Raw genomic sequence first — 27,825 nt, 5'->3', positions numbered from 1 at the left:
GGTATCTCGGTTCTTCAAGACACTTCGACAGGTTAAAACAAGACCAGCAACACCGCCCGAATGTGCCGACAAATCCCGATAGGAGCTGCACATATCTCTTTCTCAGGGCACACTCAGATTGTCTTAGGTACGGGTAGGCCAGCCCAGAGTTGCCCCTGGTGGCCACCGACAGCTGACAGGTGGACCAACACTCAGAGGAGCACTGGCCCGGGGGGGGGGGGGTTTAAAATAAGATGACCCTCGGGCTCCGGAAACCCAAGGGAAAAAGAGGCTAGGTGACAAATGGTAAAACCAAGGTTGGGCATTGCTGGAAAAGCTTTAATCAAGGAGAAACATCAAGGGGTTCCCATTATAACCCAACCGCGTAAGGAACGCACAAATCCGGGAACATAACACCGATATGACGGAAACTAGGGCGGCAAGAGTGGAACAAAACACTAGGCGAGAGGCCGAGCCTTCCACCCTTTACCAAGTATATAGATGCATTAAGATAACATAGCAATATAATGATATCCCAACAAGTAAATAAATGTTCCAACAAGGAACGACCTTCAATCTTCACCTGCAACTAGCAACGCTATAAGAGGGGCTGAGCAAAGCGGTAACATAGCCAATCAACGATTTGCTAGGACATGGTGGGTTAGAGGTTTGACATGGCAATTCGGGAGGCTTGAAAGCAAGTGGTAGGCATCATAGCATTGGCATAGCAAAAGAGCGAGAAAACTAGCATAGCAAAGATAGTAGTGATTTCGAGGGTATGATCATCTTGCCTGCACAGTTGTCAGAGTTGACTGGATCCCTAGAAGAAAACTCAACGGGCTCCTCGTTAGCGAAATCGTCTCCCGGCTCTACCCGAACAAGACAAACAAGCAACAAGGACACAATCAACCACGTGCAACGACCAAACAAGATGATACAAGGATGATATGCTATGCGGGATGCGATGCGGGATGCATATGCAAGATGTGACGGGGAATGCATGAACCTGGACTCAACTTGGAAATCCAAGCATGCCACTGGAAATATGAGATAAAATCGCTTGAAAACAATATAAAGAGCACCGGAATCGGAGTTACGGTTTGGAAATGGCAAGCGATTCAAATATGACACCGGTCTGCGATTTACAGCAAGTAGCCATCTAAATGCAACGAGATGAACATGCTATAGCACTCAAACATGACAACCAAATACATGGAAGGGATGCATTCATTATGCTTAACAAAAGTCTAGCACTGAGCTACGGCCAATTCATCCATTAACAGGTTCAAACAAGCATGGCAAAAATGCATATGGTAAACAGATCTCAGACTTAGTGAAATTAACACTTGTCTGGAATTTCAGATCAGGTAGCACTCTTCGGAGCAACAAAACTACCTGCTACAGGACCTGAACATGGCAAAGTAAAGCATGGCATGGAGCTACTCAAAGAGCTTAACAAAAGTAACTTAGTGACCTTGAGCCAAAAAGGATCAGAAAAAACAATTGCAAGCATGTGAACATAGCAAAAACATAATCAGTTTTCAGACTTAGCGAAAACTGGCACATGCTGAAACATAACTCAAGTAGGCATGTTTACGAACTCGATACACTCACTACGGTGCAAGTCATGACAAGCTAATCATACATCCATCAAGAACACACAAAATTCAAGCTAAACATGGCAAGAACAACAGCATAGCATGCACGGATCAACTACAACATCATCAGCAAAATTGCAAACAAGTTGACAATCTGCCCAGATTCACAAAGTAGTAAAAGTAGAGCTCGATTGACTCAAGCTAGGGTGCTCCATAAATGCAAAAAAAGACATGGATATATAGGGAACTACAAGATTAATAAAACTCACTTACTGATCATCCTCAAAATAGGCACGGATCACTAGGAAACAACATGAACATATGGCATCATGAGATAAACAGATCAAGGACTTAGTGGAAATTCGAAGTCCCTGAAAACAGAATTACCAAGTGCACCACTTTGCAAGCTTGCACTAGTCACCACACACATCACAAAAATACATGGGTTGCACCTCTGGAAAGATGACAAAACCCTTAACAAAACATATGTAGAACATCAGGGCATATCATGCACACAATAATCATGGCAAAAATGACAAAAACCTAAATGGAGTAGCAGATCTGACAATTATATCAAGTAGCCCTCTTCTAACAGCGTTTCGGGCATCAAGATGAACTCAAATGAAAATGATTCAATGGAATGAAATTATGTACTCTCTGAGATGAACATTTTGATATGCTATATGCATGAATCGGAACTACGGATGCAAAGTTACGAGGCTATGAACATGAGCACTTGAAACTGGAATTTCGGGACTTGGAAGAATAAAAACACCTCCGGATCTAGGGTTTGACCCGGCACGCAAACCGAGGCGGAATCCGGTGAGGTACTGTTCACCGGGGAGCTCGTGGCGGCCGGAGCTCGTCGGGGCTTTGCCGGAGACGAGGGAGAGGAGGAGGACGGCGTGGACGGCGGCAGCGTGGCAAGGGCGGCGCGGCCACGGGCGATGGCGGCGGCCGGTCGGCGACCGAGGCGGAGGCGGCGGCGTGCGGCGATGGCGGGCGGCGGCGCGGTGCCGGCGCGGTGGCGGCGGGGATCCGGCGAGCGGCGCGGGAGGAAGGAGAAGGACCCGGGCGGCGGCGGCTACGGGCCGTGGGGGCCGGCGCTGGGCCTGGCGGGCCCGCGCGGGTGGCGGCGCTGTGAAGTGGGGCGCTGCCACGTGGTGGCTCCCGGTTGGGGCGGCGGCGACGTCCGGCCCGGACGGACGTGTCCGACCGACGCGGGGACGATCTCTAGGGTTTTGGACGAGGGGGGATCCAAGATTTTCGAGGAGGACCTATTTATAGGCATAGAGGGAGCTAGGAGAGTCCAAATGAGGTGCGGTTTTCGGCCACGCGATTGTGATCGAACGCTCTAGATGATGGAGCAGAGTTAGGTGGGTTTTGGGCCAAATTGGAGGGGTGTTGGGCTGCAACACACACGAGGCCTTTTTGGTTCCTCGGTTAACCGTTGGAGTATCAAACGAAGTCCAAATGATACGAAACTTGACAGGCGGTCTACCGGTAGTAAACCAAGGCCGCTTGGCAAGTCTCGGTACAATCCGGAAATGTTTAATCCCCACACATGAAAGAAATCTAGAAATGACCACCGGAGGAGAATGAAGCGCCGGAATGCAAAACGGACAACGGGGAAATGCTCGAATGCATGAGACGAACACGTATGCAAATGCAATGCACATGATGACATGATATGAGATGCATGACAACGACAACAACACACGGAGACAAAAACCCGAACCCCGAGAAAATAAAATAACTTAACGTCGGAAACGGCAAGAGTTGGAGTACAAATTGGGAAAGTTACATCGAGGGTGTTACAGCTTATTTCTAGCATTCGGTTACTTACGGCCCGTTACTGGCCTTTTCTGCTTGTGGGCCAAATTCAGCCCATGGTTACAATCGGCACGTTTGCGGCCCGTTAATCCGTTGGGCCATTTTCATAGCGTCATCGAATACGGCCAATTAACGATGGCCTGTTATTGTCGGCCCATGAGCGGACAATTCCAAATCTAGCCCGTTTACGACCCATAATGGGGTCTGTTATTGGCCCATGTTTGGCCAATCGATCATACGGCCTGTATAAGGCCCATTGATGCTACGGCCCGTATAAAGCCCATTGATGCTACAGCCCGTAGAAGGACCATTGTTTCTTCGGCCCTTACAAGGCCTACTGTTTCTACGGCTCGTAGGAGGCCCATGGTAACTACAGTAAATATGTAGCCCATGGTGATTGTGGCCTAGTTTTAAAAATAGGTTATTGCGGCCAAACCGCGGAAAAAGAACTGCACTGACTACAAGCAAACAAATAAACAAGACAACAAGGAAATAAATAAACAAGCAACTTACGCTAGGCTATCACGGCTATTACACATATTACATCCACTCGGCATCAAAGTTCGCCACCAGTGCAAATATAGGGAACAAAGCAGCATATATATACACTGGTTGTTAAAGTTGGCGACCAGTGCCAATAAACGTCGCAGAAAAACAAGTCCAGAACTGAAACCACTTCATAAGATCTCAAGAAACAATATCCTGGGTACCCATAATGCTGGCAAGATGCTTAGCAAGCTTATTAAATTTCTCTTGTTTGGCTCTTAAATCCTCCAGAGCTTGCCGTTGCACCAGAAAGTATGCATCTAAATTCTGCAGGGACTTCCCCAGTCCTTCAGCCTCCTGTCGCAGCACATCTGATCGATGTCTTTCAACTTGAAGTTGAGACTCAAGAAGACAAACTGATTCAGGCAGTGAGTTCGAAGAGCTTGTGCCAGCAGTAGTGGCCAGTAAATCGAACACTACATCAAGACAGGACTTTTGGGTTATCTCACTGTCGTCAAGATAGTTTTTATCAACTTTCTTGGAGACCAACAGGGATGTCTCACTATCTTGAACCTTATCTGCACTACTTCCTTTACCATTGCATAACGGGGTACCGTTCTTCAATATTTTGTCCATATTCTAAAAGAGAAACAAGCAGACACATCACAGGTTTACCATGTTGTATATGAAACTCATTTTGGTAAATCAGTTCAGTAGTAAAGTGGACAGGATAACAACATGAAACAAACATATATCTATGTACCATTTTCCTAACAACCTATTACCCTTCCCTTGGGTCGCCCAACCCGAGGGTCATCTTTATTTTAACACCCCCCCAGGCCAGTGCTTCTCTAAGTGTTGGTCCGAACTAGAGTCCTCTGCAGCGCCACCTTGGGGGAACTTGAGGGCTGGTTTTAGTTGTACGGAGTGCTCATCCGGTGTTGCCCTGAGAACGAGATATGTGCAGCTCCTATCGGGATTGTTGGCACATTGGGCGGTCTTGCTGGTCTTGTTTTACCATTGTCGAAATGTCTTGTAACCGGGATTCCGAGACTGACCGGGTCTTTTCAGGAGAAGGAATATCCTTCGTTGACCGTGAGAGCTTGTGATGGGGTAAGTTGGGACACCCCTGCAGGGTATAAACTTTTGAGAGCCGTGCCCGCGGTTATGTGGCAGATGGGAATTTGTTAATATCCGGTTGTAGAGAACTTGACACTTGACTTAATTAAAATGCATCATCTGTGTGTGTAGCGTTGATGGTCTCTTTCCGACGGAGTCCAGGAAGTGAACACGGTCTTGTGTTATGCTTGAACGTAAGTAGTTTCAGGATCACTTCTTGATCACTTCTAGCTTCTCGATCATTGCGTTGCTTCTCTTCTCACTCTCATTTGCGTATGTTAGCCACCATATATGCTTAGTGCTTGCTGCAGCTCCACCTCATTACCTTATCCTACCCATAAGCTTAAATAGTCTTGATCTCGCGGGTGTGAGATTGCTGAGTCCTCATGACTCACAGATACTTCCATACAGTTGTAGGTGCCGATGATACCAGTGCAGGTGACACAACCCAGCTCAAGTGGGAGATCGATGAAGATCTTGGTCGGTGTTATGTGTCTTCTCTGGATGATCAGTAGTGGTGCCCAATTGGGACGATCGGGGATCTAGCATTTGGGGTTGTCTTCTTTTATTTTGGTTCCGTAGTCGGACCTTGATTGTACTCTGGTTGACGTATGTTTAACTTGTTATTTGTGTGAAGTGGTGATTGTAAGCCAGCTCTTTATCCCTTTCTTATTCAGTAAATGGGATTGTGTGAAGAGTACCCCACTTGCGACTAAACCACCATGCGGCTATGCCTCTAAGTCGTGCCCCGACACATGGGAGATATAGCCGCATTGTGGGTGTTACAAGAGGTTTGTAGGCCAGTAGCAAATTTCCCTCAAGTGGATGACCTAAGGTTTATCAATCCGTGGGAGGCATAGGATGAAGATGGTCTCTCTCAAACAACCCTGCAGCCAAATAACAAAGATTCTCTTGTGTCCCCAACACACCCAATACAATGGTAAATTGTATAGGTGCACTAGTTCGGCGACGAGATGGTGATACAAGTGCAATATGGATGGTAGATATAGGTTTTTGTAATCTGAAAATATAAAAACAGCAAGGGAACTAATGATAAAAGTGAGCGAAAACGGTATTGCAATGCTAGGAAACAAGGCCTAGGGTTCATACTTTCATTAGTTCAAGTTATCTCAACAATAATAACATAATTGGATCATATAACAATCACTCAACATGCAACAAAGAGTCGCTCCAAAGTCACTAATAGCGGAGAACAAACGAAGAGATTATTGTAGGGTACGAAACAACCTCAAAGTTATCCTTTCTGATCGATGTATTCAAGAGTCCATAGTAAAATAACACGAAGCTATTCTTTCCGTTCGATCCATCCTAGAGTTCGTACTAGAATAACACCTTAAGACACTAATCAACCAAAACCCTAATGTCACCTAGATACTCCAATGTCACCTCAAGTATCCGTCTGATTATACGATATCCATCACACAATCTCAGATTCATCTATTCAACCAACACACAGAACTTCCAAGAGCACCCCAAAGTTTCTACCGAAGAGTCAAGACAAAAACGCGTGCCAACCCCTATGCATAAGTTCATGAGGTCACGAAACTCGCAAGTTCATCACCAAAACATACATCAACTGGATCACGTGAATATCCCATTGTCACCATAGATAAGCACATGCAAGACATACATCAAGTGTTCTCAAATCCTTAAAGACTCAATCCGATAAGATAACTTCAAAGGGAAAACTCAATCCATTACAAGAGAGTAGAGGGGGAGAAACATCATAAGATCCAACTATAATAGCAAAGCTCGTGTTACATCAAGATCGTGCCGAATCAAGAACACGAGAGTGAGAGAGAGACAGAGAGAGAGAGAGATCAAACACATAGCTACTGGTACATACCCTCAGCCCCGAGGGTGAACTACTCCCTCCTCGTCATGGAGAGCGCCGGGATGATGAAGATGGCCACCGGAGAGGGATTCGCCCCCCCCTCTGGCAGGGTGCCGGAACGGGCCTAGATTGGTTTTCGGTGGCTAAAGAGGCTTGCGGCGGCGGAACTCCCGATCTAGGTTATGTTTTGGAAGTTTGGGTATATATAAGAGGTTTTGGTGTCGGGAACAAGTCAGGGGGGTCTCCGAGGTGGCCACGAGGTAGGGGGCGCGCCCCCCACCCTCGTGGGAGCCTCGGGACTCTTCTGGCCCATCTCCGATACTCTGTGGGCTTCTTCTGGTCCAAAAATAATCTCCGTGCAATTTCAGGTCAATTGGACTCTGTTTGGTTTTCCTTTTCTGCGATACTCAAAAACAAGGAAAAACAGAAATTGGCACTGGGCTCTAGGTTAATAGATTAGACCCAAAAATCATATAAAATAGCATATAAATGCATATAAAACATCCACGATTGATAATATAATAGCATGGAACAATCAAAAATTATAGATACGTTGGAGACGTATCAAGCATCCCCAAGCTTAATTCCTACTCGTCCTCGAGTAGGTAAATGATAAAAACATAATTTTTGTTGTGGAATGCTACCTAACATATTTAACAATGTAATTTTCTTTATTGTGGCATGAATGTTCAGATCCATAAGATTCAAGACAAAAGTTTAATATTGACATAAAAATAATAAGGGTTAATTAGATAAATGCCACTCCAATTATGGCGATTCATAAAAATGCCATTGCAATTTCCAAACTTTGAAAAATGCCACTGCAAATTTTGCAATCTTTGAAGAACACCACTGCAGACTTCGAAAAATGCCACTGAAAGTGGCATGAAATGGCATTTTTCAAAGTTTGGAAATTGCGGTGGCATTTCTCAGAATCGCCATAATTGGAGTGGCATTTATCAAATTAACCCAAATAATAATACTTCAGGCATACTTACTAAGAAATTATGTCTTCTCAAAATAACATGGCCAAAGAAAGCTTATCCCTACAAAATCATATAGTTTGGCTATGCTTTATTTTCATCACACAAAAATGCTCTCGTCATGCACAACCCTGATGACAAGCCAAGCAATTGTTTCATACTTTAGGAATCTCAAACTTTTTTCAACTTTCACGCAATACATGAGCGTGAGCCATTAGCATAGCACTATGGGTGGAATAGAATGTGATGATGGGGGTTGTGTGGAGAAGACAATAAAAGGAAAGTTCCACATTGACGCAGCTAATCAACGGCCTATGGAGATGCCCATCAATTGATGTCAATGCGAGGAGTAGGGATTGCCATGCAACGGATGCACTAGAGCTATAAATGTGTGAAAGCTCAACAAAAGAAACTAAGTGGGTGTGCATCCAACTTGCTTGCTCACGTAGACCTAGGGCATTTGAGAAAGCCCATTGTTGGAATATACAAGCCAAGTTCTATAATGAAAAATTCCCACTAGTATATGAAAGTGACAAAATAAGAGACTCTCTATCATAAAGATCATGGTGCTACTTTGAAGCACAAGTGTGGAAAAAAGGATAGTAGCATTGTCCCTTTTATTTATTTTCTCCTTTTTGGGGACAATGCTCTATTAATGATGGTCATCACACTTCTATTTATTTACAACTCAGTGATTACAACTCGATACTAGAACAAAATATGACTCTATATGAGTGCCTCCGGCGGTGTACCGGGATGGGCAATGAATCAAGAGTGACATGTATGATAAATTATGCATGGTGGCTTTGCCACAAATACGATGTCAACTACATGATCATGCAAGGCAATATGACAATGATGAAGTGTGTCATAATAAATGAAAAAGTGGAAAGTTGCATGGCAATATATCTCGGAATGGCTATGGAAATGCCATAGTAGGTAGGTATGGTGGCTGTTTTGAGGAAGATATAAGGAGGTTTATGTGTGATAGAGCATATCATATCACGGGGGTTGGATACACGGGCGAAGTTTGCACCAACTCTCAAGGTGAGAAAGGGCAATGCACGGTACCGAAGAGGCGAGCAATGATGGAAAGGTGAGAGTGCATATAATCCATGGACTCAACATTAGTCATAAAGAACTCACATACTTATTGAAAAAATCTACAAGTCATCAAAAACCAAGCATTACCCGCATGCTCCTAGGGGGATAGATTGGTAGGAAAATACCGTCGCTCGTCCCCGGCCGCCACTCATAAGGATGATAATCAAAGAACACCTCATGTTTCAAAATTTTCACATAAAGGTCACCATACGTGCATGCTACGTGACTTGCAAACTTCAACACAAGTATTTCTCAAATTCACAACTACTCAACTAGCACGACTCTAATATTACCATCTTCATATCTCAAAACAATCATCAAGTATCAAACTTCTTGTAGTATTCAATGCACTTTTTATGAAAGTTTTTATCATATCCCTCTTGGATGCCCATCATATTAGGACTAATTTCATAACCAAAGCAAATTACCATGCTATTTAGGACTCTCAAAATAATATAAGTGAAGCATGAGAGTTCATCTATTTTCTTCAAAATAAAACCACCGCCGTGCTCTAAAAGGATATAAGTGAAGCACTAGAGCAAATGGCAAACTACTCCAAAAGATATAAGTGAAGATCAATGAGTAGTCGAATAATTATGCAACTATGTGAAGACTCTCTAATATTTAAGAATTTCAGATCTTGGTATTTTATTCAAAAAGCAAGCAAAATAAAATAAAATGATGCTCCAAGCAAAATACATATCATGTGGTGAATAAAAATATAGCTCCAAGTAAAGTTACTAATGAACGAAGACGAAAGAGGGGATGCCATCCGTGGCATCCCCAAGCTTAGGCTCTTGGTTGTACTTGAATATTATCTTGGGGTGCCTTGGGCATCCCCAATATTAGGCTCTTGCCACTCCTTATTCCATAGTCCACTGAATCTTTACACAAAACTTGAAAACTTCACAACACAAAACTTAACAGAAAACTCGTAAGCTCCATTAGTATAAGAAAATAATTCACCACTTAGGTACTGTTTTGAACTCATTCTAAATTAATATTGGTGTAATATCTACTGTATTCCAACTTCTCTATGGTTCATACCCACCGATACTACTCATGGATTTATCAAAATAAGCAAACAACACATAGAAAACAGAATCTGTCAAAAACAGAACAGTATGTAGTAATCTGTAGGTTTCGAATATTTCTGTAACTCCGAAAATCCTTAGAAATTAGGAAGTCCTAGGAAATTTGGTTATTAATCTACTACAGGTGGAATTGGTATTTTATCTCTCTCTGGTAAAAAATTAAAATTATTCTCGTGAGCGCATACTTTCTGTTTTTTACAGAAAGATCAAATAACAATCACCCAAGAAGATCCTAAAGGCTTTACTTGGCACAAACACTAATTAAAACATAAAAAACACAATCATAACAGAGGATAGATGAATTATTTATTACTAAACAGGTAAAAAAAGAAAAGAGCAAAAATAAAATGGGGTTGCCTCCCAACAAGCGCTATCGTTTAACACCCCTAGCTAGGCATGATGATTTCAATGATGCTCACATAAAAGATAAGAATTGAAACATAAAGAGAGCATCATGAAGAATATGACTAGCACCTTTAAGTCTAACCCACTTACTATGCATGGGGATTTTGTGAGCAAACAACTTATGGGAACAAGAATCAACTAGCATAGGAAGACAAAACAAGCATAACTTCGAAACGTTAAGCACATAGAGAGGAAACTTGGTATTATTGCAATTCCTACTAGCATATATCCCTCCCTCATAATAATTTTCAGTAGCATCATGAATTAATTCAACAATATAAATATCACATAAAGCATTCTTTTCATGATGTACAAGCATATAATTTTTATTACCCTCCACATAAGCAAATTTCTTCTCATGAATAGTAGTGGGAGCAAACTCAACAAAATAACTATCATGTGAGGCATAATCCAATTGAAAGTTAAAATCATGATGACAAGTTTCATGGATATCGTTATTCTTTATAGCATATGTGTCATCACAATAATCATCATAGCTAGGAGGGATGCTTTCATCATAATAAATTTGCTCATCAAAACTTGGGGGACAAAAAAATATCATCTTCATCAAACATAGCATCCCCAAGCTTGTGGCTTTGCATATCATTAGCATCATGGGTATTCAAAGAATTCATACTAACAACATTGAAATCATTCTCATCATCCAAAGATTTAGTGCCAAACATTTTAATACATTCTTCGTCTAACACCATGGCAAAATTATCTGAATCCTTATTTTCACAAAATACATTAAAAAGATGAAGCATATGAGGCAACCTTAATTCCATTTTTTGTAGTTTTATTTTATAGACTAAACTAGTGATAAAACAAGAAACTAAAAGATTCGATTGCAAGATCTAAAGATATACCTTCAAGCACTAACCTCCCCGGCAACGGCGCCAGAAAACAGCTTGATGTCTACTACACAACCTTCTTCTTGTAGACATTGTTGGGCCTCCAAGTGCAGAGGTTTGTAGGATAGTAGGAAATTTCCCTCAAGTGGATGGCCTAAGGTTTATCAATCCGTGGGAGGCGTAGGATGAAGATGGTCTCTCGCAAACAACCCTGCAACCAAATAACAAAGAGTCTTCTGTGTCCCCAACACACCCAATACAATGGTAAATTGTATAGGTGCACTAGTTCGACGAAGAGATGGTGATACAAGTGCAATATGGATGGTAGATATAGGTTTTTGTTATCTGAAAATATAAAAACAGCAAGGTAACTAATGATAAAAGTGAGAGAAAATGGTATTGCAATGCTAGGAAACAAGGCCTAGGGTTCATACTTTCACTAGTGCAAGTTCTCTCAACAATAATAACATAATTGGATCATATAACAATCCCTCAACATGCAACGTCACTCCAAAGTCACCAATAGCGGAGAACAAACGAAGAGATTATTGTAGGGTACGAAACCACCTCAAAGTTATCCTTTCTAATCGATCTATTCAAGAGTCCGTAGTAAAATAACACAAAGCTATTCTTTCCGTTCGATCTATACTAGAGTTCGTACTAGAATAACACCTTAAGACGCAAATCAACCAAAACCATAATGTCACCTCAAGTATTCATGGGTATGATTATACGATATGCATCACACAATCTCAGATTCATCTATTCAACCAACACAAAGAACATCAAAGAGTGCCCCAAAGTTTCCACCGGAGTGTCAAGACGAAAACGTGTGCCAACCCCTATGCATAAGTTCACGAGGTCACGAAACTCGCAAGTTGATTACCAAAACATACATCAACTGGATCACGTGAATATCCCATTGTCACCACAGATAAGCACATGCAAGACATACATCAAGTGTTCTCAAATCCTCAAAGACTCACTCCTATAAGATAACTTCAAAGGGAAAACTCAATCCATTACAAGAGAGTAGAGGGGGAGAAACATCAAAATATCCAACTATAATAGCAAAGCTCGCGATACATCAAGATCGTGCTAAACCAAGAACATGAGAGAGAGAGAGAGATCAAACACATAGCTACCGGTACATACCATCAGCCTCGAGGGTGAACTACTCCCTCCCCGTCGTGGAGAGCGCCGGGATGATGAAGATGGCCACCGGAGAGGGATTCCCCCCCTCCGTCAGGGTGTCAGAACGGGTCTAGATTGGTTTTCGGTGCCTACAGAGGCTTGCGGCGGCGGAACTCCCGATCTAGGTTATGTTATGGAAGTTTGGGTATATATAAGAGGTTTTGGCGTCGGGAACAAGTCAGGGGGGTCTCCGAGGCGGCCACAAGGTAGGGGGGCGTGCCCAGGGCGGTAGGGCGCACCCCCACCCTCGTGGGTGCCTTGGGACTCTTCTGGCCCATCTCCAATACTCCGTCGGCTTCTTCTGGTCCAAAAATACTCTCCGTGAAATTTCAGGTCAATTGGACTCCGTTTGGTTTTCCTTTTCTGCGATACTCAAAAACAAGGAAAAAACAAAAAGTGGCACTGGGCTCTAGGTTAATATGTTAGTCCCAAAAATCATATAAAATAGCATATAAATGCATATAAAACATTCATGATTGATAATATAATAGCATGGAACAATCAAAAATTATAGATACGTTGGAGACGTATCAGAGAACAATTTAAACTTTGTGGCCAACACCAATACGCAGAATCATAATCAACGTCGCAAAGGAAAGCCGGCCCGGTTTGGTGGGCCAAAGTTCAGCCTTGAAGCCATGATGAACTAGCCTTGGCTAAAGCATGGTACACATGAAAAGCCGGCCAAGCATCTGTGGAAGGATTGCTTCATCATGAGGGAGTATAGGAATTCCAATTTTTTCCAGAATAATCATGGCCCGAATGGCGGTTCAGGATCCGGCTCTCACGGGCCTGGCTTTGGTGGTGGCGGTTCGAATTCTGGTTTCCAGGGCCAAGGTAATCAAGGTGGTTTCAATCAATAGTTTGGTCAAGGGAATCAGCAGCAGCAGTCTGGTTATCAGAGTAATCCGGAGCAGCTGAATAGTGGACAATATCATGTGTTCACTATGAGCTTATGCAAACGAGATCAGAAGATTCATAAAAGGGTGGTGCACGCAGTTGAGCCGGCGGTTCCCTGTTTCTTGAGATGGTCTGAACATCCTATTTTTTGGAGCCGTGAGGATCACCTGCCCCGGGTTGACAATTCGGGTCAGTTGGCTCTAGTGGTTGCACCCCAGGTTGGAGGATACAGGTTTACTAAGGTGCTCATGGATGGAGGCAGCAGCATCAATATCCTTTACTACGAAACTTTTCGTCGTATGAGTTTGAATGACAAGGATCTTAAGCCGTCTAACACTGTTTTTCATGGCGTGGTGCCTGGTTAATCAGCATACCCAGTGGGCAAGATCTTCTCTCTCTTTGATTCTCAATACCATGTTCTCCTCGATGTTATTAGAGATCCATCTGATGTAATATTCTTTTTGTGGTGTGTTTGTCGAGATCCGATGAATTGTGGATTTATGATCAACTTATCTATGAATATTATTTGAATCTTCTCTGGATTTGTCGGAGTAATTGGACACGGATACCCCGAAGATGGCGAGACAATAAATCAAGACATCGGGGCTAGCAAAGCCCCTCAGTCCGACTGCCCGGCCGCTCCTGCCGGCTCCCCGTCCGACTACTCTGCCCGGTCGGCTGCCGGCTGCCGACTGCGCCAACTAGCCGGCTGCCGACTATAGGCCGACCCGACACCGACAAGACACCGACGAGATGGCTGTACCTGAGCACTGTTTATATGTCACCCCAGCCATCATGTATAGTGTCACTTGTCCCCTTGCACTATTTATGAAGTGACCCAGGGGACAAGGATGACACCCACCATACCTTGCCCATGCCACTACTTGGCTTACTCTCTAAGCTAGCTCACACTATAAAAGGAGGCCTCATCCATCCATCCAGGAGGATGGACTCACGCACACACACAAGCAAGCTAGCTAGCAAGCCATCCACACACACGTATGAGCATACACCCATTCGGCCAGAGGCCATGACCACCACGCCACTAGCTAGCTAGCTCATTGCTACTACTCCCAGTCCAATACAGCTCCAGGAGCGCTCTGTACTGCGATGTACTCCATATATACTCAGACATGCAGGAGTAGGGGTATTATCTCTTCGGAGAGCCCCGAACCTGGGTAAACTAGAGCGTGCTACTCGCATACCCGTCCCCGGATATTCCGGCAGCAGTCTTGCCCCCACCATGATAAGCCATCCTTTGGCATACGTCGCACCCAACCCCCGACATTTGGCGCCCACCGTGGGGCGGTACTATGCTACCACGCTGCTGCTGGTTTCGCCGTCCGGGCGAGACCATCTTGTTCATCATCCCCGGCGTCGCGCCGTCTCTCCGGTAGCGCTCGGGGGCTCGACTTCGACACGCCCTCGGAGCGGCCGCGTGGGACGGCGTGCCCTCGTCATCAGCCTCGCCACCTTCGTCATCACCATCATTGCGACGCCGGCAGTCCGTTCGCGCGCGCGGGGCCTCGCTTCGGTCGGCCGCGTCTGGTCCGCGCACTGCTTGCGTTCGCTCCCCTCCACGCTGCGTTTTGCTTCGGTCGAAACGTGTGTTCACTCCTCCACATACCATCTATGCAAGCTAGCTAGATGCAAGTCATACAATGGTCAAACCATTGGCCGTACACGCTGTCCAGCAAATCAAACCATTGCCATACACTATACGCGTCCTAGACGCAAGCTAGTCAGATTATGGCCATATACTGCTAATACACTTCCCAGACAACGGGTATACACACGCCTCTGCTCGTCCTCCTGTGCGTCGTCAGGGGAGGCGCCCATACGCGCGGCCGCACCGCTCGTGCCTGGCTGGACCTCTGCGAGCTCCTCGAAGCGCCTCCTGCTCCACGTCTCCAGCTCTTCTCCCGTGCGTCGTCCACCGCACTGCCGCCTTGCTTCTTCTTGCATGCGCCCATGGCTCACTCGAGCGGCTGGCTCGGCTGCACGCATAGCCTCGCTTCTCCTTCCTCGAGCGCCTTGCCCTGTCGCCGCGCCCAGCTCCGGCCCGGCGCACCGCGCACCCCAGCTTCTGCCCGTCAGCAGCCGCTACCCGTGCTCCTCGTCGCAGCTCCCGTGCACCCCGGTTGTTGCACGTCGGCGTGCCCGCTGGCCGTCGCTGGCTCCCGCCGCGCAGTCTCCACACCTGTCTGGCTCCTGCCCCGCGGGCTACGGCCGGCTGCCTCGACTCGCGCCGACCTGTCCGCCCGCTCACGCGCGCCTACACCCCGCGTGGCGGCCCCGACCTGGTTGCCTCTGCGTCACCTGTCGTGGACCTAAGTCTGACAGTAGAATGGGGGTAGGAATGTAGAGGCAAGATCCTAGCTATGGAGGAGTTGTACACGCAGGTTTAACAAGTTCAGGCCCTTCTCAGAGGAAGTAATAGCCCTACGTCTCGGAGCCTGGAGGCGGTCGACTGGATTATGAGCGTGTGTGTTACAGGGGGTGCGAACCCTTGTCCCAGAGGAGGGGGTGGCTTATATAGAGTGCGACAGGACCCCGTCTCCCCTCCGTTACATAGGATTCAATGTACATAAAGGGGTGGCGTTACAGGTAACGCCTGTATTGAAGTGCTACAAATGATCATTAAATATATGAGTAAATACTCGACCATTGCTGCGTAGAGCGGCTTTAGGTCTTCTTATATGTCGAGTGGTTTCATGGTCGAGTGACCTAGATAAAGAGAGATCTCCGAGTGAATGGTAGGTCGAGTGGACTTCACTCGACACCTTTGCTAGATCCCTTCTTCTAGTTCTTGAACTTCTTTATTCTTAGGACAAGGACCTCAGGTAGGACGTATAGGTCAAGCCTATTACCCTACCCCATGTTCGTGTCCTCATCATTAGCCCCCGAATGGATCGAGGTTTGAGTGAAAAAAGAAGGATGGACTTGACCTTGCTTCTGCTCTGGCTTTGCCTTGTCTTCATCTCCTGATGGAGTCCAGTTGTTAGAACTTCGGCTTCGTTTCAGTTGCCTTGATCGATTCAGAAATTGCCGACTGGCTTATACAATGACATCTGTCGAGTGACATCTTTGACATGAAATCTTTGGCGTGATCGGTTGTAGAGGATCCCGGATTTCATGGGATTCGAAATTTTGGTGGAAGCGCGCCAGGCGGAGCGCTCCGTGGTAAGTGGAGTAGATAAATAGGACGTTTCGATTTCCGTGCCACCTTTTTCGCCACGTATCCCATGTGCGACTGTTGGGGGGATTTGACACGATCGCTCGGGCCCACGCGTCAGCCACTCGGAAGCAGGCCTTTAGAAGCGGCGAGGCCGAGGCATTTGCACTGTGCGTGTCCATTTCCCTTCTTCTTCCCCTCGCATCTCCACTCCGTCCAGCCCAACCGCTCTCGACGCCGCAGCTTTGCCGCTATGGGGAAGGACAAAACGACGGTGCTAGAGCGTGCGAAGAAGGCGACGGGGGCGGCGAAGAACAAGAAGATGAATCGGGGGTCTTCATCATGCTCGGGGCTGTCGTCGGGTTGGATCCAAGGAGATTGGATCTGATCTTCGCTTCGGCAGGAGGACTTGGATGATATGGCAGAGTTAGGGCTGATCATCCATAAATCTGCGCGTCTGCCGAGGGGGGAAACGGAGCCGCGGCCGCGACCGGGTGAGTGTGTTCTGCTCGCCACTCATGTCGATCGCGGCTTCTCGCTTCCACCACACCCCTTCTTCCGAGCTTTCCTGAATTTCTTTGGTGCCCAACTCCACCATTTTACTCCCAATACCATCACATATCTTGCTGTATTCGTCTCCATGTGTGAGAATTTCCTGGGGTACCGACCACACTGGGGTGTTTTCAAGCCCATTTTTACCATCCGATCCCAAACTGTGAAGAAAGCGAACTCGAACGATGAGAAGACCCACGTTATTCAGATGTGTGGGGGTCTGGGCATTCAGAAGAGGAAGAGGAGTTCTTTTCCCCCGGACACTTCCGGAGTCGGTCAGGGGCTGGCAGTCGACCTAGTTCTACTGCCAGGATATCGTGACCCCAGGCCAGTCGACCAGGCTCCCCCCTTTCTCTTTTGACCATGTTCAAACTCCATCTTCATTGAAAGTGACCGCTGCGGAGAAGGTGGAGACAGACATGCTAGTCGAGAAAGTAGTCCAACTGATCAACCAAGGTGTCACCGGTATGGACGTGCTCGAGGTGTTCCTCAGTCGGCGGATCCAACCTCTCCAAGCTCGTGACCACTCCATGTGGATGTACTCCGGGGCTGGCAACACTGCTCGGGTTCATCCGGAGGAGGTGGAGGCCAAAACAGTGGCCGAGTGGTTGATGGGTATCACCAGAAACAAGGACAACCCCAAAGGTGCTAGGAGAGTTGACCCTTTCAACAACAACAACCAGCCAGATAAGGTCTGGTCATCATAACTGAGTTTTTGAACGTATTTTCCGACTGACTGTTGATCCGACTGACTTATGATCGGTCCCTTGTTTCGCAGATCTACACGCAGATGTATTCAATGCCCAATGGTGAACAAGCTCTGGAGCAAGACCACGAGGGTGAGGACAGTGTCGAGGAGAGCGGCAAGTGGGAGTTCCCTGCTGACGATGATGAAGACGAGAGCGACAAGTCGTACGATGAGGAAGTGGCCGACTCACCGCTTCGTTCTGTACATCGATCGAAGCTGCGCCATGATCCCGCGAGCAAGCGCGGCAAAGCTGTGGCGTCGAATGATCCATCTCACAAGCGCGCCCGGTCCTCGACTCCAGAATTGACTAAGAAGGTCACCAAGCAGCCCAAAATTAATCCTTCGAAGGCTCGGAAGACCTTGCCTAGAATCAAGATGGACGTCCCTGTTGCCTCTGGGTAAACGTTCTTCTGTATTTACTTGTTCCGACCGATTTCCTGTTCCAGCCGGTTTTTCTTGTTCTGACCGAGTGGATGATGAACCTGTATAGCCCGACCTCTGCTGCGACTGATATGGATATTGACAAGACTCCAGCCGACGAGGAAGCTGACGACACCGTCACCTCCAAAGCCAGTAAGTCTGCCTGATTCGAATTCATTAGGTCGACTGGTCGGTTTGTCAATTATCCTTATGGCTTTCTCTATTTATTGCAGTTCCACGAGACGTTGTTGTGCTCCCAGACGATGAAGAAGAAGTACCGCTGAGAGGGAGGATGAGGAAGGACAAGGTACTGGGCGGGAAGGCGCCTGAAGTCCAGGTTCTTCGGTCGACTGTGACGCTTGGGACGACGGTCGAGCGATCGATGGATCTGGCTCGAACCAACGTCACCTTCGCCGTTCCTCTGTCGACTGATTGCCCCTCAGGATCAGCTGCTCAGACTTCTGCTGCGCCGATACAACTCTCTGCCTCAGATCCGATGGCTGCTTCGATTGCTCTGCCTTCATCACTTTTTACTGCATATCAAACTCCGGACGATCCACCGGCTGCTGCTAAGGAAGCTCTTCTTTAGTTGAATCTTGTGATGGGGCAAATGAAAGTGCTACATGAGGCTAGTCAGATAGCCTTCAACGCCGGAGCTACTCTGCAAGCCAATGTCCAGGTTAGTTGATTTTCCGATCGACCATATTTCTTGTCTGATCACCCACTAGGGTGTGACTGTTTTGAAATTGTATGTCTCTTTGTGTCGATTCAAGCTGAATCTTTGCACTAGTGGGGGCACGCTGAGTGCACCCACTTGGTGTAGTCCCCGAGACTAGAGTTGACTGCGGGCAATCGACTGTGGTCTGAGAATAGGAACCTTTTTTTTGCAACTCGAACTGGGAAGGCCACGCCGAGTGGAACCAAAACTAGTGGGGGCACACTGAGTGCACCCACTGGGTGTAGTCCCCGAGACCATAGTTGACTGCGGGCAGTCGACTGTGGTCTGAGAATCTGAACCTCTCTCTCTCTCTCTTACAAAATCAGTGGGGGCACGCTAAGTGCACCCACTGGGTGTAGTCCTCGAGACTGCCATTGAATGTTTGATTCAGTGGTAGTCTTAGAGTAGCTATCATTGTGATGTCTTTTATCTCTGTCGACTGATATGGCTTTAAATGCAGAAATCTTGTGATCTTGGGGCTCAACTTTCTGCAATGAACAAACAGCAAATCAGCCTCAACCTTGATCTGGAATTGGCCAAGAAGAATCTCAAGACCGCTCGTGACGAAGTAGCTGCCATTGGAGGTAACCAATCGCTAACTGTATATCCCACTACTGACACTTTTCCTTTCCATTTTTTGAACCGAGTGACTCCAGTCGAGCAGATGTACGTAGTGAAAACCACCAACTCCAAGCCCGTCTGAAGAGTGTTGTTTCTTTAGAGAAAATGAAGCAGGCTTTGGAGAAGAAGGATTTGGATCTTGCTTCAGCACAGAAGGAGGCGCGCGATAAAACATCACTTGCTGACAAGAAGCTTGCTTCAGTCGACAAGTTAGAAGAAGAAAACTCCAAGCTGAAGACTGCTGTTTCCGACGCCAATCGGGAGGTCGAGCAACTGAAGAAGGACAAGGAGAAACCGACCGACGAGCTTGGGGGTCTCAAGGCCAAGAATGGCGAACTGGAGTCTTATCTGGGCCAGCTTGCTGCAAAGCTGGTTTTGAAACTTGAAGGTACTGATTAATCTGTCTTATTTCTGTTGACTGCCAAGTCTAATTATACCGTCGACTCACCATTCACTCGACTATACAGAATTTTGCCAAGACTTTGAAGCAGAAACTGGGCGGGTCGAGACAGGTCTTGATCCCATAAACTGTCCAGTCAAGGATGATGTTGCAATGAACGTGCTGCGGTTGGAATCTCGTATGGATAGTGCGGTTGCTTATCTTGCCCGCCCAAAAGCTGCGATGACTCGGGTTGATGCTGAACGCTGGCCTCAAGCGGAACTGTCTCAAGACCTGGAGTCCTTGATGACTCGACTGAATCAAATCCCCGAGCGTGTGCAAGAATGGAAGAAGTCATCAGCTTGCTGTGGTGCTGATGTCGTGTTGTCTTTGGTCGGAGTGCACTACAAGGACGTCAAAGAAGACAAGATGGCGGAACTCAAGGTTGCTAACACGAAGAGGCACACTTTCCAGTCTTTCATGGATACCTTCCTTGAGGCCGCCACTCGCATTGCAGACAGCATTGACCTTGACAGTTTCTACGACCCAGCCAGTCCTTCTCCTGATGCGTGACCGAAAAAACATTATGCCTCACTTTCATTTGCCTCGGAATGCCGAGTGATTATGTAACCGTTAAACTCCTTTGGGCTTTATGCTCAAATACTTTTGATCCGTTGTCCGGTACTTTAGGATTTATCCGAACTTGGTTTATTTCCGAATATGCTTGTGTTTGCCTTCAAGTGGACTTTGTTCTTCGCTCAGAATAATCTTTGTGCTTGAGATGCAGCTCTGAGGTGGTGACTTCAGTCGACCTGCACTTCATCGTCCTTGCGGATAGGGACAAAGCACGCATTGCAGTCGACCAACACCTCGTCATCCTTACGGATAGGGATGGAGTGCACATTGTACTTGTAGCGTAGCTCCGAAAGAGAAGGTTGCAGTCGACCTTCACCTCGTCGTCCTTGAGGATAGGGATGGAGCGCACATTGTACTTGTGGCCTAGCTCCGAAGGAGAAGGTTGCAGTCGACCTGCACCTCGTCGTCCTTGCGGATAGGGATGAAGCGCACATTGTACTTGTGGCGTAGCTCCGAAGGAGAAGGTTGCAGATGACCTACACCTCGTCGTCCTTGCGGATAGGGATGGAGCGCACATTGTACTTGTGGTGTAGCTCCGAAGGAGAAGGTTGCAATCGACCTGCACCTCGTCATCCTTGCAGATAGGGATGTGTTTCGAACTTAGGCGAGTACTGGACAATAGCTAAGCCCCCGAGTGGGAGGGTTGCTCTCCACTCGGTAGGATTTTTCAAACTTAGGCGAGTACTAGACTGCAGCTAAGCCTCCGAGTGGGAGGGTTGCTCTCCACTCGGTAGGATTTTTCAAACCTAAGCAAGTACTAGACTGCAGATAAGACCCCGAGTGGGAGGGTTGCTCTCCACTCGGTAGGATTTTTCAAACTTAGGCGAGTACTTGACTGCAGCTAAGCCCCTGAGTGGGAGGATTGCTCACCACTCGGTAGGATTTTTTCAAACTTAGGCGAGTGCCGTACTGCAGCTAAGCCCCCGAGCGAGAGGGTTGCTCTCCACTCGGTAGGATTTTACAAACTTAGGCGAGTACTGGACTGCAGCTAAGCCCCCGAGTGAGAGGGTTGCTCTCCACTCGGTAGGATTTTACAAACTTAGGCGAGTACTGGATTGCAGCTAAGCCCCCGAGTGGGAGGATTGCTCACCACTCGGTAGGATTTTTTCAAACTTAGGCGAGTACCGGACTGCAGCTAAGCCCCCGAGTGGGAGGGTTGCTCTCCACTCGGTAGGATTTTTCAAACTTAGGCGAGTACTAGACTGCAGCTAAGCCCCCGAGTGGGAGGGTTGCTCTCCAGTCGGTAGGATTTTTCAAACTTAGGCGAGTACTAGACTGCAGCTAAGCCCCCGAGTGGGAGGGTTTCTCTCCACTCGGTAGGATTTTTTCAAACTTAGGCGAGTACTGGACTGCAGCTAAGCCCCCGAGTGGGAGGATTGCCCACCACTCAGTATGATTTTTTCAAACTTAGGCGAGTACTGGACTGCAGCTAAGCCTCCGAGTGGGAGGTTGCTCTCCACTCGGCAGGATTTTTTCAAACTTAGGCGAGTAGTGGACTACAGCTAAGCACCCGAGTGGGAGGATTGCTCACCAGTCGGTAGGATTTTTTCAAACTTAGGCGAGTACTGGACTGCAGCTAAGCCTCCGAGTGGGAGACTAGCTCATCACTCGGTAGGATTTGGAAAACTTAGGAGAAACGGGTTCGCAGCTAAGCCCCTGAGTGGGAGGCTAGCTCACCACTCGGTAGGATTTTCTTTCGAACTTAGGCAAAACGGATTCGCGGCTAAGTCACCCACTGGGGGTTTTCAGACATAAAAAAAAGCAACGGTATTTCTTATTACATTTTATTCGAACGAATACTTAAGTATAAAAGGGGCGGAGCAGCTCCGCGTTCCAAGCCCGTGGCTCGTCCTTCTTGTGCTCGACACTGTAAAGGTGGTATGCTCCATTGTGGAGCACTCTGGTGACAATGAAGGGGCATTCCCAAGCTGGGGCGAGCTTGTGTGGTTTCTGCCGATCCACTCAAAGAACCAAGTCTCCCTCTTAAAAGGCTCGACCCTTCACGTGTCTAGCATGGAATCGACGCAAGTCTTGTTGATAAATGGTCGACCGGATCAAGGCCATCTCTCTTTCCTCCTCTAGGAGGTCAACTGCGTCTTGCCGAGCTTGTTCCGCTTCATCTTCAGAGAAGAGCTCAACTCATGGAGCATTATGAAGCAAGTCACTCGGTAGAATAGCTTCAGCTCCATAGACCAAGAAGAATGGAGTTCGACCAGTCGACTGATTAGGAGTTGTCCTCAGTGCCCAGAGAACTGATGGAAGTTCATCAACCCAGGCGCCCACTACGTGCTTGAGATCTCGCATCAGTCGGGGTTTCAGTCCTTTGAGAATCTGGCCATTTGCTCTTTCTGCTTGTCCATTCGACTGGGGATGGGCGACTGAAGCATAGTCGACTCGTGTGCCTTGTGAGGAGCAGAAGGTTCTGAACTCATCAGAATCGACGTTTGATCTGTTGTTAGTGATGATGCTGTGCGGAACCCCATATCTGAAAATCAACTCTCTGATGAAGCTGACAGCAGTACTAGCTTCAAAATTCTTAATAGGCTTGGCTTCGATCCATTTGGTAAACTTGTCGACTGCTACAAGCACATGAGTGAAGCCGCTCCTACCAGTCCTCAGTGGACCAACCATGTCCAATCCCCAAACAGCAAAGGGCTAGACGAGTGGGATGGTCTTCAGGGCTGATGCAGGTTTGTGCGACATATTGGACTAGAACTAGCAGCCTTCACATCTGTCGACTATATCTTTCGCCATTTCATTTGCTTGTGGCCAATAAAATCCAGCTCGGTATGCTTTAGCCACAATGGTCCGAGAGGACGCATGGTGACCATAGGTCCCCAAATGGATGTCATGGAGGATCACTCGGCCTTCTTCTGGTGTTATGCATTTCTGGCTAACCCCAGTTGCACTTTCTCTGAACAGTTGTCCTCTTATTAAATTAAAGGCCTTGGATCGACGGACAATCTGTCGAGCCTCTTCTTCATCTTCTGGGAGCTCTTTCCTAAGGATATATGCAATGTATGGTACTGTCCAGTCGGGGGTGATGACCAACACCTCCATGATCAAGTCGGCCACGGCTGGGACCTCGACTTCAGTCGAATCTGTGGCACTCTTATGCTACGGGGGTTCTTCATTGAAGGGATCTTCTTGAACTGAAGGTGCATGAATATGCTCCAGGAACACATTCCTGGGAATGGCTTCTCTCTTGGAGCCTATCTTTGCTAAATCATCTGCTGCTTGATTTTTCAGTCGGGGGATATGATGGAGCTCTAACCCCTCAAACTTCTTTTCCAACTTTCTCACTGCGTTGCAGTAACCAGTCATGGCTGGGCTTCTGATGTCCCACTCCTTCATCACTTGATTGACTACCAAATCTGAGTCGCCATAGACCATGAGGCGACGGACGCCGAGTGAAATGGCCATACGCAACCCATACAAGAGTGCTTCATATTCTGCTTCGTTATTGGAAGAATCAAAGTGAATCTGGAGGACAGATCTGAGCTTGTCTCCTCGGGGGGATACCAGTACTACCCCAGCACCGGAACCATTTGGCATCTTGGAACCATCAAAGAACATGGTCCAGTGCTCCGAGTGTACTTGAGTCAGCAGTTGTTGTTCTATCCACTCGGCGAGGAAATCTGCTATTGCTTGGGACTTGATAGCTTTCTTTGCCTCAGACTTGATATCTAAGGGAAGGAGTTCAATCGCCCACTTTGCCACTCGACTAGTTGCATCTCTATTGTTCAGAATTTCTGATAATGCAGCGTCGCTGACGACTGTAATGGAGTGATCAAAGAAGTAATGTGCAACCTTCTTTGTGGTCATATAGATCCCATAAACAAGTTTCTGATAATGTGGATATCTTTGCTTTGATGGAGTCAAAACTTCAGAAACATAGTATACTGGGCGCTGAATTTTGTAAGTTTTTCCTTCTTCTTCCCGCTCGACCGTAAGTATTGTACTGACGACTTGTCTAGTGGATGCAATGTAAAGCAGTAAAGGCTCTTTGCTGATTGGGGCAGCAAGCACCGGCTGGGTGGAAAGCAGGGCTTTAAGCTCTGCAGATGCTGCATCAGCTTCAGGAGTCCACTCGAACTTATCTGACTTCTTCATCAGTCGGTAAAGAGGCAATGCCTTTTCACCGAGACGAGAAATGAATCGACTTAGGGCGGCCAAACAACCAGTAAGCTTCTGGACATCATGCACACGCACAGGGCGTTTCATCCGGAGTATGGCACCCACTTTCTCTGGGTTAGCGTCGATCCCTCGTTCGGAAACGAGAAAACCGAGTAATTTTCCGCCTGGAACTCCAAACGTGCACTTTGATGGATTAAGCTTGATATCATACCTTCTGAGGTTGGCAAAGGTTTCAGCAAGGTCAGCCAGTAGGTCGGAACCTTTACGTGACTTGACCATAGTGTCATCCATGTATGCTTCCACATTCTGACTGATCTGAGTGAGCAGGCACTTCTAAATCATCCGCATGAATGTGGCTCTAGCGTTCTTCAAACCGAATGGTATAGTGACATAACAGAAACATCCAAATGGGGTGATGAAAGCTGTTTTTATCTCATCGGGTCCGTACAGACAGATCTGATGGTACCTGGAATAAGCGTCCAAAAAGGACAAACGCTCGCACCGCACAGTCGAGTCGACTATTTGGTCGATGCGAGGCAGAGGAAAGTGATCTTTCGGGCAGGCCTGATTGATATGTTTGAAGTCAATGCACATGCGAAGTGAGTCGTCCTTCTTTGGGACCATGACAACATTAGCTAACCACTCGGAGTGGTAAATCTCTCGGATAAACTCAGCTGCCAGAAGCCGAGCCACTTCTTCACCGATTGCCTTCCTCTTCTGTACGACGGACCATCGAAGATGTTCTTTGACTGGTTTCACTTTTGTGTCGACTCGCAAACGATGCTTAGCCAGTCCCCTGGGAACACCTGGCATGTCAAAAGGTTTCCATGCAAAGATGTCCCAGTTCTCACGGAGGAACTGGATGAGCTCTTCTTCCTATTTGGAGTCGAGTGTTGTTGAAATGTGGGTCGGAGCAGCATTGGGATCAGTCGGGTGAACATGAATCGGTTTCGTTTCACCGGACGACTGAAATGTTGAATCCATGGTAGGCTTCTTAGCTCGTAGCAAATAACTCGGATCTGCATTTTTCTGATATTCCTGCAATTTCACTACTGCCATCTGTGCATCGGCGATCTTCGAGCCCTTCTGGAAGCATTCTTCTGCCTTCTTTCTGTTTCCAGTGATAGTGATCACGCCCTTAGGACCAGGCATCTTCAGTTTGAGGTACACATAGCATGGTCGAGCCATAAAACATGCATAAGCTGGCCTGCCCAGAATAGCGTGATAAGCACTCTGGAAATGCACAACTTCAAATGTCAACTTTTCTTTGCGGCAATTCTTGGAATCACCTAAAACCACGTCGAGAGAAATCTGGCCGAGTGATGCAGCCTTCTTGCCTGGAATGACTCCATGGAAACTCATATTGCTTTCACTGAGTCTGGACATCGAAATGCCCATTCCTTTCAACGTCTCCGCATACAGTATATTCAGACCACTGCCACCATCCATCAGAACCTTAGTCAATCGGGTGCCTTCGACCACTGGGTCGACCACCAACGCTTGCCTCCCAAGGGTGGCTATGTGCGCCGGGTGATCGGACTGGTCGAATGTAATGGCAGTCTGAGACCACTTCAAATAACTGGGTGTCACCAGGGCGACCATGTTTACTTCTCTGTTGATGACTTTCAGTCGACTCTTGCTCTCAACATCAGCGAAAATCATCAGAGTGGAATTGACGTGGGGGTAACCATCATCGTCCTCCTCCTCATCCTCAACTTTGTCTGCTTCCTTCTCCTTTTCCTTGGGCTGTTCCTCCCGGAATTGCTAGATTAGGAGTCGACACTGTCGAGTGGTATGCTTTGGGTAAATGAAATTACCCTCCTCATCTTTCTTGGTCTGAATGTGGCATGCTAAATCCAGCACATCATTTCCATCTTGATCTTTTACTTTCTTGGGGTTCCACGTTCCTTTAGGTTTCCCCTTGAACTTCCCCTGAGTTACGGCTAAGGCTTCACCAGGAGCGACTGGCTCGACTTTGCACTTTTGCTTTCGACTGGAATTTCCTCCTCCGGTTTCATGGGCGACTGCTTTGTGCTTACCACTCCGGAGTCGGTCTTCTTATTCACCATTGGCGTACCTGGTGGCAATCTCCATCATCCGAGTCAGAGTCATATCTCCTGTCCGATCAAATTTCATATTCAACTCCCGATACTTAACGCCTTCTTTGAAGGCACAAATTGCTTGGTGATCTGACACATTCTCCACTGTGTGGTGCAACGTGATCCACCTCTGGATATAATCCCTCAAAGTTTCATTCGGTTTCCTGAACGCAACACTGTAATTCTGTCAACCCTGCTGGCCGCTTGCAAGTACCTTCAAATGTTCTGACAAATACTTGAGCAAGATCTTCCCAAGTATAAATACTACCAAGAGCTAACTGATTCAGCCACGCCCTGGCCGAGCCCTCTAGCATCAAAGGAAGATGCTTCATGGCCGCTTCATCGTTGCCGCCACCAATCTGTACAGCCACTCGGTAATCCTCGAGCCAAGTGTCTGACTTGGACTCACCAGTGAATTTACTGACTCCAGTCGCCAATCTGAAGTTGGGAGGAATCACCGCAGACCTGATGGCTCTGCTGAAGCACTCTGGGCCTGAGACATGCATTCTACTACCAGTTGGAAAATCTCTGTCAGGGCCTTCTTTGTGAGCTCTTTTTCTGTCGACCAGACCCTGAACGAGAATAGATCTCGCATCAAAGCCTGGTTCCATGGGGTCGACTGGAATCCTTAGCCCACCACTGTGAGGGCGTCTGTCATCCTGCTGCCGAGGCACGTATGATCCACTCCTTGGGGGAGGCGTGGGCCCTCGACGACAATCATCATGATCGAGTCGGTGATCATACTGCTCACGGTTTCTGTACTGATCTCGTCGGTCTCCACGTCCCTCATGCCTCGGGGGTGATCTCGGGCTGTGAGCCGACTAGACTGTGTCTGCAACTATGGATCTGCTATGAATCCTATTCCGCGACTGAGATACTACTGTATTCTGCTCTCCCGCGGCTCGGAGCAAAGCCCGGATCTGCACCAAACCTCGA

Source organism: Triticum urartu, chromosome 2 (assembly GCF_003073215.2).
Source record: "Triticum urartu cultivar G1812 chromosome 2, Tu2.1, whole genome shotgun sequence".
In the NCBI taxonomy this organism is placed as follows: Eukaryota; Viridiplantae; Streptophyta; class Magnoliopsida; order Poales; family Poaceae; genus Triticum; species Triticum urartu.
The sequence above is the reverse complement of the archived record's forward strand: the minus strand, read 5'-3'. Positions refer to the sequence as shown.